The sequence below is a fragment of the Spinacia oleracea genome, chromosome 1 (genome assembly GCF_020520425.1).
Source record: "Spinacia oleracea cultivar Varoflay chromosome 1, BTI_SOV_V1, whole genome shotgun sequence".
Taxonomy (NCBI): Eukaryota; Viridiplantae; Streptophyta; class Magnoliopsida; order Caryophyllales; family Amaranthaceae; genus Spinacia; species Spinacia oleracea.
Window position 1 is genome coordinate 8446620 of NC_079487.1, and position 12975 is coordinate 8459594.

At 35.3% G+C, this 12975-nt stretch overlaps 1 long non-coding RNA gene across 1 annotated transcript; it reads right to left on the reverse strand.

Annotated features, from left to right (window-relative positions):
- Positions 1-645: 645 nt before the first annotated feature.
- LOC130466253 (uncharacterized) lies at positions 646-1738 on the reverse strand. Its single transcript, XR_008926289.1, has 3 exons — positions 1396-1738; positions 1242-1314; positions 646-1136 (listed from the first exon to the last, which is right to left on the reverse strand). It is a non-coding gene; the product is annotated as an uncharacterized lncRNA (long non-coding RNA).
- Between the last annotated feature and the right edge of the window lie 11237 nt (positions 1739-12975).

The window sequence follows — 12975 nt, forward strand, 5'->3', positions numbered from 1 at the left end:
AGATAATCAAGCGATTTCAGAATTTGTCTGCACCAATCTTTGATTGGTGTGATATCTTTAACGACATGTTTCTCAAAAAACTCGATCAAATTACCAGAAGAACATTCAATAATCAAGTTCATGCTTTGTTCTTCATGATTAATCCAAGAATGGTAATTTCGCACAATGTTATCATGCTTCAATAACTTCAACGCACCAGCTTCTCTACGCCAACTCTCAATGTAATCCTGGTTCTTCAACATATCCATTGGTAATAGACACTTAATCCAAGAAACTTCCAATCCATTAACCCTATCAACCCCTTGTAAAATATTTTTGTGTCGCTTTCCCGTATTATCTTATTGAATCGTAAATATTGCCGCTATTATTTCTCTCATATATTTTTTGAGGAGTGACATTCCGTGCATCAGAAGATGAAGCGCCCATAATTAACTAAAAGAAAGAACTCACAGAAGCATAAAAAGATTACAAGTGGTGTGTATTTGATGGAATGCAACAATAGGAAGGGAATTTTCCTTTGTATTTATAATAACTAGTCTTATATGAACGCGATGCGTGCGAGATAATATCAGAAATTTAAATTGTTTTATTGCAACTAATCACCAAAAATAATAATAGATTATCTATTTATGTTTAACAATCTCATTATGTATAGCATATATTATGTATATATGATATCTATGTATAGGATATCAATCAAGAATAATCAGCCATGATTGGCGCATAATTAGCGATACTATTGCTGTAAATTAGCAACATGATTGCTGATTATCATGGCAGAATATTGCCTTAATTTTACATTGTATATTTATACTCCTAATCTATGAATGCAAAGATACAGAGTTATCATATCTTACAAATAGTATGCCACAAAATTTGTGGCTTCACTTCTTGCACCGCAGTATTGAATGCTAGATGGTCTCCATAACTGGATGTGACTTCACTTCTTAGAACGCAACTCATTTTACTTTTAGCTTATGTTTGAGTAAGAAGTAGATCTGAATTTCTTGACTCCTCTCTTTGGTCGAACGTATTCAATGGTGTAAGCGAGTGGTGCTGACGTATAGCAATGATTTACTACTACTACTGGAACCGTCTTTACCACCTTTTGATTCCATTAGAACATTCACTCTTCACTAAAGAATGAAACCAGAAATCATATGTCAGCAAATATTGCAAAAATATGATATATTTAGGAGTACTTCGAATAAAAACATCAATCACGCTAAATCATACGTCACCTTGCAAACTCGAAAACAGGAATTTATGAACATCAATCGCATGCCCGTTGATGAGGGAGTTCAAGAAGCCCAACTGCACAGGGCCCAAAAATTTAAAAGGTGTAAGGTTTAAAAAAAGGGCCCAAAAAAATTTACTGCATCTATTATACCTTACATTGGGAAGCTGCATTCTCTTTTATCTTCCTAATGAGGAAAGCCAGCTTCCTCATTGTTTCTCACGCCATCATCATCAATCTTCCATCTTCTTTGATCTTCCATTTTCTCCAACAATTCTACTTCAAATTACTAAAATAAAGTATTCCAATTCCCATTAATCTCCCAATTGTCAACGGAAAAATACATATTTTTCTTAATGGCTATGAACATCTAAAAATCAATTCCCATTAAATGTTTCTCATCAAACGTTCTGATTTTTTCCAGTAATGTATAATCTTTTTTCCTACTCCTATATTTAATAGAATAACAGTACTCTAATTATACAAAAATGATGTACACATATAACTGGTGTATTTGAAGAGAACTCAAAAGTTGGAGCAGAGCCTTGGAGGAAGTTCTGAAAATAAATCACTTTGTTACTATATATGGCACTTCAATATTGTTAAATTGTTTAAATTTTATTGTGATTTCTAAATTATGAGCTAATTGATACTTAGAGAATGGCCCAATTTTAATTTTAGAACAGGCCCCTAGAATCTTTAAGAAGGCCCTGATCAATCGAAAACAGAAATCCAATCGAATTATAATATAAAACATCAATATCAAAGCCGATTTTATAGGGAAAGAGTAAACTGAAGACGGGCTTAACTTGTGAAATTAAAACTCAAATTCACAAAATAAAAACTGAGTTTCACATATATTTATTCAAATTACAACGGGCTTTCATAAAGTAGATCAAGGAAGACATTGTAAAAATTATAGCCTAATTTCACTAATAATTCAAATTCTTTGGCAGACCTAGTCGAATTGATTAGGTAACCAAAGAAAATAGCCCAAATATTAAACAAAAACACCACATTAAATTACTTGTCGTTAAAAATAATATAATTAATTTTCTCAAAACATACCTAATTCACTAGTAGAAAAAACCCCTGTTGCAACCCCCTTGTTGCAGCGTATATGTAATAATACGCTTCAACAACCAGTAGGTCAACGCGGGTCAAACTTTATAAAGGGTTGTTGCAGCGTACAAATTAATTGCCCGCAGCAAGAGAGTTTTTTGCAGCGTACAAAGTAAAAGCCCCCTGCAATAGCCCATTTATTTTGCAGCGTACAGATAAAAGCCCCCTGCAATAAAAAAAAATTCGCTGCAAAGCTAATTAAGAAAAACATTTCATCTCAAACCTAAGGACCAAATTCGAGAACCATATCCACGCTCAGTACTCCCTCTTCTTCCCTCAGCTTTCCCTGCGTGAAGCCATTTCTAACACTGCGTACTCTCTCACCTCCTCATTCTTCTTCTTCTTCATCTGCTCTCTTTCTCTCTCCTAAATCCCTTCTTTCTCCGCCATATTCCCCCAATTCTGAGGTCCTTTTCGTGAATTCTCCCCCGTTTTCTCGCCGCGGTTTCTTCCCCAGGTAACTCCCATTTCGACGCTTTTTTCTGAATCCCCCCTTTTTTGTTCTAAATTTTCTCTAATTCGTGGTTTTTTTGGGTTTTTTGCAAGTAATTGTTGAAATTGGGTGACAATTCGTCTTGGTTTTTGTGAAAATTTGCTCGACTCCTTCTCTCCAAGCATCTGGCCTTCGACCTCAGCCTTCGAACTCAGCCGCCGTCGAACTCAGCCGTCGAACTCAGGCGTTGCTCGGCCCTGCGTCGCTGTCTTCGCCGATGGGTCTGTGTTCTCGCCTCATCTCCCCCATCGCGTTCTGTTCTCGCCGTCTCAGTCCCAAGTATTTCGATCCCTTACTCTCTCCTGCGCGAATCTGTTTGAGGAGGTATAGTTTTCTAACTTTTTGTATTTGTTTTTCCCTAATTTCGTATTTTTAGGGTTTGATTATATAAATTATTCTTATTTTTTGTGTTAATTGATACATTTTTTCCGATTTTGATTGTTAGGGTTTGATTTTTTTCCGATTTTGATTGTTAATTTAACTTGGGGACATTTATATGACGGTTTATTAATATAATGGGGAATGCCTTCATTATTGCATTTTAGACTTCAGAGATTCATATTTTGGTAAATGTATCAGTTTACTTGACTCAAGCTTGGTATGAAATGTGTGTGGATTATGATTGTATTGGACCATTGGTGTTTAATGTTTATGCTTCATGGTAATACATTGGGTTATAATGGTTTATGTTATTCAAGATTATATTCATTGACTGAAATAGGTGTTGTTGTTTAGCCTTGTTTTTCATTAAGAGATAAGCATGCTCTGATTCGCTTTTCTGTTGTTGCTGCAAATTTCCCTACCTTTTTTCTTTAATAATCGACATGTGTTGGTTATGAAGCCTATTACAGATCTTAATTACTGTTTTATTTATTTATTTTTGTGCAATTTTGGCTAATTCTTTCAATTGGGTTGCTCTGGATTGATCTGCAGCAACACCTTGACTTCAATGTTGATCTGGATTGATCTGCAGCAACACCTGAACTTCAATGTTGTTTATGGTAGAGTGAGCAGGCGCAAGGTCCCAATCTCAAAGTTGTGGCAGCTAAGCTGGCTACTGATCTGCACGTACTAATCTGCACATCAGTTACTTGCATTTTCCATAATGAGATACAACTAGGATAGCCAACAATTTGGGCTGCTGTCTGACCGGTTTTCCTCCTCACGCGAACATCGAATACTGGTGAGCATGTCCATCAGTCTCTAAATATTTTCTCAGAGTATTACACTTATTACATGTTTAATATGAATAGTTTTAACTTTCTAACACTCATTCCAATCTACTTATGCAAATTTAAGGCTTGTTTGGTCGTTATAGGTCATATTAGGCTAAAATGAGGCTTTTTTGCTCCCAAATATGAAATAAAGAACCTAATGACTCATTTTAAACATATTAAATGTTTTATATGATTAGTTTTAACTTTACAAGACTTAATCCAATCTATTTATGCACATTCATGACTTCTTTGGCCGTTATAGGTCATATTTAGGCTAAAATGACATTTTCGCTCCCAACTTTGATCTAACGAACTTAAAAACTAATTTCAAACTTATTACATGATTCATATGATTATTTTTAACTTTTCAAGACTCAATCCTATCTATTATGCACATTTGAGACTTGTTTGGTCGTTATAGGTCATATTTAGGCTAAAATGAGACATTTTCGCTCCTAACCTTGAACTAAAGAACCTAAAGACTCATTTTAAACCCTTTACATGATTAATATGCTTAGTTTTAACTTTCTAAGACTCATTTCAATCTATTTATTCACATTTAAGGCTTATTGGGTCGTTATAGGTCATATTAAGGCTAAAATGAAGCATTTTCCCTCCCAACTTTGAACTAAAGAACCTAAGGACTCATTTTATACTTATTACATGTTTAATATGAATAGTTTTAACTTTCTAACACTCATTCCAATCTACTTATGCAAATTTAAGGCTTGTTTGGTCGTTATAGGTCATATTAGGCTAAAATGAGGCTTTTTTGCTCCCAAATATGAAATAAAGAACCTTAGGACTCATTTTAAACATATTAAATGATTTATATGATTAGTTTTAACTTTACAAGACTTAATCCAATCTATTTATGCACATTCATGACTTCTTTGGCCGTTATAGGTCATATTTAGGCTAAAATGACATTTTCGCTCCCAACTTTGATCTAACGAACTTAAAAACTAATTTCAAACTTATTACATGATTCATATGATTATTTTTAACTTTCTAGGACTCATTCCAATCCATTTATGCACATTTAAGGCTCATTGTGTCGTTATAGGTCATATTTAGGCTAAAATGACATTTTCGCTCCCAACTTTGAACTTAAGAACCTAATGACTCATTTTAAACTTATTATATGATAAATATGCTTAATTTTAAGTTTCTAAGACTTATTCTAATCTATTTATGCACATGTAATGCTTGTTTTATCGTTATAGGTCATATTTAGGATAAAATAAGGCATTTTCGATCCCAACTTTAAAATAAAGAACCTAAGGACTTATTTTAAACTTATTACATGTTTAATATGCTTAGTTTTAAGTTTCTAAGACTTATTCTAACTACTTATACACATTTAAGGCTTGTTTGGTCGTTATAGGACATATTTAGGCTAAAATGACATTTTCGCTCCCAACTATGAACCAAAGAACCTAAGGACTCATTTTAAACTTACTAAATGTTTTTTTTTTTTTAACGCAAACCGACGAAATATATATATATTAATTAATTAGGGATAAAAACCCTAATACTAACAAAAGCAAGCATGATCCAGAAAAAAATCAGATCAGCTGAGCAAATCATCCTTGTCCTGCTAACTATCTTCCTTAAGCCCGCAAAAGATAGGACTATCAAAATGAGGATGAAAATCGTTATCTATCCTAATACCATAATCGATATTACGAAAATACTTATGCTTTAAAACTAGGATTATATACATCCAAAAAGACGCCATATATAACCTTGTGAAGCCTGCGTCGCACCAAAAGAAAGGTCCAAATTAGTTGTTGGTGACAGAATTGATCTCCTCATCGTCTTCAACTTCAACAATTTCTATATCCTTTGGAATTGTTGAACTACCAACAACAAATGGAACAAAAGCCTTTCCTTTACCCTTATCAGTATTGCTTCCAACCTTTCCTGAATCTTTATCCTGCATCACCTGTTTGATAGTAGAGACTATGGAACCGAAGACAATTTCTGTAGCTGAAGAAGTCTGAGCTATATTGTTGTTTTTTGCTGCATTTTCTTTTCTTGCATTGCACATTGCCCGAACTTGATCCCGGGCATTTCTTCTCATCTCCTCTGCATATGCTGGATTTGCTTTTTCAAAATCCCCTTCATATTCCTCTTTTGCACAAGATGGAATGATGTAGTGAAGCTTATGTTGCACCACCATAATCAAAGAGTGAGCTGCCAAAGCATGAGCAACTCTATTATAGGTCTTTGGAATGTGAGAGAAACTAATGATCCAGTTTTCTCCCAAAAGCTGAGTAACCTCTCGAAGAACCGGACCCAATTCATGATGAGTATGATCTTTCACTTTATCAAGAAGGAGCTTAAGATTCAAAGCATCTGTTTCAACTTCTAACTTATCAATTAAGAAGTTCTTTGCAATTTTTAGGCCCTCTCTCAAAGCATAGAGTTCAGAAGCCAAAGGAGAATGAACCCTAAATTTAGTAGAGAACCCAACAAACCAGGAGCCAGTGTGCCTTCTGAATACACCTCCTCCTCCTGCCACATTTCCTGATTTCCAAGCACCATCAATATTTAGTTTCATATATCCTTCCAAAGGTGGCATCCACTGCTTCCTAATAGGGGGAAGATTCGTTTTGATATCTGTACTTTTACCCTGCAAAGCCAAGTTAGTAGAGTTCCAGTCTATAAAGAAAGAGTTATAAAGAGAGAAAGCACTTTTCATTTTGAGATCAAAAACAGCTTTGTTTCTAGAGATCCAAATATGCCAAATAGCAACAATAAAAATAACTTTCCAAGAAGCAGAATTATGGAGATTGAAATGAATCCAATCCTTCCAACTTGAATTATAAAAAGCACAGAACTGGAAATGTTCAGTGTTCCAAACCCTCTGAAAAATGAAGGACCACAGAACACTAGATTGGGGGCAATCCCTAAAAAGATGTAAGTGATCCTCTTTTTGCTGTTGGCACCTAGAGCAGATAGGGCTAATATTTGGAATTCTTTGATTTAAAATAGCAGCTACTGGTAATATTTCATGACAGCAATTCCAAAGAAGCATTTTGTATTTGTAAGGACATTTTATTTTCCAGATAGTTTTCCAAGGAAAGCTAGAAAAAGAAGTAGGAGAAGGATCATGCAATTGAATATGATAAGCAGATTTAATATCAAAATCACCATTTTTTGAGTATTTCCATCTTATAAAATCCTCTTCATCCATATTATTTGAAAGGAGGTAAGCTAGAATAAGATCCTTAATATGAGTAGGAAGAAGATGTTGAATCTCATCAAGATACCACTTTCCATTTCTAATGATTCTATTGACAAACCAATGGGCTTTCAACTCTGGAATTTTAATATCCTCAAGGGTATAAAGAGGTGCTTCCCCTACCCAATGATGATACCAAATAGAAGTGTTCCTACCATTACCAATTCCTATGATTAAACCCTTTTGAAGAATATGATTGCCCCTAAGGATATCTCTCCATAAGAGAGATTGATTGTAGTTAGGCATAGAGTTTAAAAGGTTTGAATTCTTTAGATACTTCTCCTTTAAAATTCTTACCCACAATTTATCTGGTTTATCAAGAATAGTCCATCCTAGTTTTGCCATAAACGCCAGATTCCAATCCTTCAATCTTCTAATTCCCAACCCTCCAACATTAGTAGGAAGAGTAACTTTATCCCAAGCTAATCTTGCCATATAATTACTTCTATCCACCTTGTTCCAAAGAAATTTTCTACAACATTTTTCAATAGCATAGGTAATGTTGGAAGGAATTAGAGAAGTTTGCATGGCATAAAGAGGAAAAGAGCTAAGAACTGATCTAATTAAAGTACAACGTCCAGCCATATTCAAAAGCTTAGCTTGCCAACCTCTTATTCTATCCATCGTTTTATCCAACAGACCTTTGTAATTATTAATTCTTAGCTTATGAGGTCTAATATCCACCCCCAAATATTTACCAAAAGAGGAAGAAATCTTAATGCCATAATTACCAGCTATGTCTCTTCTTATATTATGATTGAGGGATTTGGGAAAAATAAGAGTTGATTTGGTGAGACTTAATTTTAACCCTGACATATTCCCAAATTGTTCCAATAAAGACATTACTACATTCATATTATCCACCGAAGCATTACTAAAAAGAAAAACGTCATCCGCATAAAAAACATGAGAAATTTTAATATTTTTGGTCAAAGCTATAGGTTTCCAATGACCCTGATTAACCAAATCCTCAATCATAGTAGAAAGTCTATCCAAACAAAGGACAAAAATATAAGAAGAAAGAGGATCCCCTTGCCTAATTCCCCTGGAAGGAGTGAAAGGATCACAAATTTCTCCATTCCAAAGAACAGAAATAGAAGACGAGGTAATACAAGACATGATCAGATTAATGAGAAGGTTTGGGAAATCAAAAAAAAATAAAGTTTCTCTTATGAAATCCCATTCTAAGCTATCATAAGCTTTCGTAATATCCAATTTTAACGCCATAATTTTATTCCTCTTTTTTGCTTTATGAAAATGATGAGCCATTTCTTTGACCAAAATAACATTATCCTCTATTCCTCGTCCCTTGATAAAACTAGATTGCAACGGATTAATAATCCGATTTAAAATAGACTTGATTCTAGAAGAAATTATTTTTGTGATTAATTTATAAATAGTGTTACAAAGCCCTATGGGCCTAAATTCCGTAATAAGGGATGGATTAGCAATTTTCGGAATTAGGGCTATATAGGACTTATTGATCTCCTTAGGAACTGAACCACTCCTAAAACAGGAAACACAAAAATCATAAATGGTTGTTCCCAGATTGTTCCAGTGTTTTTGGAAGAAAATTGGTTGGATACCATCCGGGCCAGGGGTTTTAATAGGGTCCATAGAAAAGAGATTATGTCTAACTTCCTCTATTGAAATCATGATGGATAGATCTCTGATTTCCTCCTCAGTAAGTTTTAGATTGCTTTTGTTATTGAAAATAAAATTGCCCTGAATATGCTGAGAAGTAAAAAGACACTGAAAATAAGAAGAAGCCATATTTTTTAAAAGTAATTGATCAGAGACCCATTCATTTTGATCATTTTTTAGGGTTAAAATCTTTCCTTTTGATTTTTTAATTTTTGCTATAGTATGAAAATATTTCGTATTATAGTCAGCATATTTACGCCAATTAATACCCGCCTTTTGTGCCCAAATAATTCTCTCCTTTTTATAGATATCATTAAGATTAGTCAAAAGATCAGCTTCTAAATTAACAAGAAACCGAGAGTACTTTTTACTAAGAGCAATTTGTATTCCTTCAATTCTAGCCATAATGGATCTTTTTTGTTTATTAAGGTTCCCAAAGATATTATGATTCCAGTTACGAATAGTATTTAAAAAGCTATTCCTACCATTTAAAAAGTCATTGTTAGGAGGTTTCCAATTTTGAACAAAATAATCAGAAAATTTTGGATGAGATAACCACACCTCTTTGCATCTAAAAGGGAACGGGCCATTCACAGCACAATTATCCAAAGAAACTAAAATTGGAGAATGATCAGAATGAATTCGAGGGAGATGATGAACCTTAGTATGAGGAAAACTGTCCAGCCATGGAGAATTGGCTAAAGCTCGGTCCAGTCGCTCCTGAATTAGCTCCATTCCATCTCTAGCATTAGTCCAAGTGTACTTACAACCATTATAGCCAATATCCACCAGCCCCGCATCATCCATAAAGTTGATCAGATTACGGCCTTGCGTTCCTCGAACTGGTCTCCCTCCCATCTTTTCAGATTGAGAAATAACTTCATTCATATCCCCTACAACCAACCATGGGGAATTAGGGGGGGGCAAATCAGAGCGTAATTGATCCCAAAATTGGCCCCTTTTAGCTGGATTACTAGGTGCATGCATTGCAGTGACTAGGCCCTCCTTACCCAAATTCTTGAAATGGAATAATGCATGAAAATGATGGTATTCCGCGTCAAAGAGAACCAAATCAACTGTATTTCTCCAGAAAACCCAAATACCCCCCTTGTATTCACTGGACGCACAACCCTGTAGTCATGAAAATTTAACTCCATCATCACCTCTCTAGCCCTACTCCCATCTGCTTTAGTTTCCAGAAAGATAAAAATCTGCGGATGTTGATTTGCAATAATATCCTTTGCATTATCCATAAACACATTTTTATTTGCTCCACGAACATTCCAAATACACAATTTCATTTGGGGATTGGGTTTGGGAAGAGCTGTATTGATCAGAATCGGATGATTAGGATTCCAAGACTGGCGAATCAAGTAAATCTCCCAATCCTTCCAAAACTGCTGGACTCCCGTCCGATGAATTTCCTCCAATCTCACCGGAGTCATATAAGTGAATATCTGTCTTTGTTCTAGCGGTGGATTCCAATATTTTGCTTTCACTTGCAGCCCCACCACCTCCTCCGTCGTCTCGTACATGGCTATAAGGCGATCTTGATGCCCCATGTCTTGACCTCGTGTTTCTGAATGCAAGGGTGTGATGAGAACCCCTCTTGGTAGCTGCTGTAGTGTTTGTCTGCGAGTAATCTGAGTTCGATTTGGAGGGTTGAATTCCCAACTCTTTCGATTTGCATGGAGTCTTGGTCCCACCGAAATTGGAGAGTGAGGGTCCACTGAGATGCTGAGGTTGAGGGTCGTTGATGATTCTCCCTGATACTTCAGCGAATTGAGAGTTGTGATGCTGTTCCTCAGCTCCTCCCAGGTTGATTTCTGACCCTTGGTTATCTTGCATGCAGTGTCTGGATAAGCTGGAAAAAGATTGAGAGTTCGTGGTGGATTCATTTCCCACGGATCGTCCGGCAATTTCGGTGGGGTAGTGACCGGTGTTTGACCATAATCTTTCCTCTTCCGTTGATCGGTCGGCCGTCTCTGATAGGTGGTTATTGGTAGTTGGTTTAATTCCATGCATGTCGATTTGGGGGTTTGGTTTGGATCCATTGGGAGAACAGTAACTAGAAGGTGAAGGTGAAGAAGCAGAAGGGAAGGGAGGAATGGAAGAAGAAGACGAATTAAAAGATGGAAAAGGAGGAGAGAGATTGGAATTTCCTTGCCCACTTAGAACTGTATTTAATAGAGCAGCAGCTGAGGGAGTTGAAGGGTTTAAAATGTCGTCCTCCAATGGAGATGCTTCCATTTGCTTTGAGAATTGATCCACGTGTTGATTAATATCTTTACTCTGTTCAGCTACTTTCCTTGGGGAGGTGGGTAAAATATTTTGTTCATTATTATTAAGATGCTGTTGTTCTTCTGAATATTGAGTGGATTTTTTTGATTGGGCAGAAGGAACCAAGAGATTATCTTTCCCATGTTGGTGAACATTACCCGAAAAGTTTTTCGAGCCATTAAAATCACAGATTTATTTTTTCCATAGTCATTTATTCTAGTGTTATTAAAGGCTGCTCCTGGGTTTCTTCCTCTGGAATTATCCAGTTTATGCTTACTATGATAATTACTCCGTTTATTCGTAACTATTGTCCATGGGCCATAATCTTGATTATCCCCAAAATCCTCCCCCTTATTATTTATGGTTTCTATATTTGGATTAGCATTAGAATTTGGCTGAACCGTATTTTCCTTAATATGACTATTATTGTCGGTCTCATTATTCTTATCTGGAAAGCAAGTACTTCCGAGATTACAAAATTGCTTAACGTGACCTATTTTCCCGCATAAAAAACACAGCGTATCAATATTCTCGTAAGAAATTTTTTGCCAATCTCCTCCCACCCAAACTTTTGTAATTAATGGTTTTTCCAAGTGTATTTCAACGCACACCCTAGCATATTTGGCCCTAGTTAATTTATCCGTAGCATAGTCGACCCTTATAGGATTACCCACTAATTTAGCAATACTAAATAAAGCATCCTTATCATAATATTCTATGGGTAGTTCTGGAAATCTAGCCCAGATCATAATTTTATCAAAATTGTTAACAGATGAACGAAAATTAGGTTTCCACTTAGTTAACATTAAGTAATGGTCCAAAATAAACCATGGTCCTCCAAATAATGCTCTTTCATAGTCTTCTTCCAAGGTGAATCTGAAAAAGAAAACTCCCTTTCCTACATCAATGGTTTCCATAGATCCTTTGATTCTCCACATGGATCTAACCCTAGAATCCATGTAGGCCAATTTAACATTAATTCCTAAACATTTGCCCATCAAGGTTAATTTCCATGGTGATCTCAATTTGTCTAAAGTATTTCTATCAAAACTCACCACAAGATTACTATCTGGTGGTATGTTTTCCTCCTCATCGTTCCAATCCTTAGAAGATTGAATGATATTTTTAGCCTGATCAAACCATTGAGATGATTTTGATACTGCATCACGAAAGGAAATACGACTTACCTTGGTTGATAACGATTGCATAGGAAGCATGTGGATCTCCTGCTGTTTATTCGTATTGTCCATATGATTGGAATTCAAATCCTGCATGCATTCATCTTGAGGTGAGGAAGGAGACGGCGTCTCCTCCTCCATGGATTCTAGGTTTTTGTTGATAAAGGGTAATGGTCAAGGTTACTAAATGTTTTATATGCTTATTTTTAACTTTCTAGGACTCATTCCAATCCATTTATGCACATTTAAGGCTCATTGTGTCGTTATAGGTCATATTTAGGCTAAAATGACATTTTCGCTCCCAACTTTGAACTTAAGAACCTAATGACTCATTTTAAACTTATTATATCATAAATATGCTTATTTTTAAGTTTCTAAGACTTATTCTAATCTATTTATGCACATTTAATGCTTGTTTTATCGTTATAGGTCATATTTAGGATAAAATAAGGCATTTTCGATCCCAACTTTAAAATAAAGAACCTAAGGACTTATTTTAAACTTATTACATGTTTAATATGCTTAGTTTTAAGTTTCTAAGACTTATTCTAACT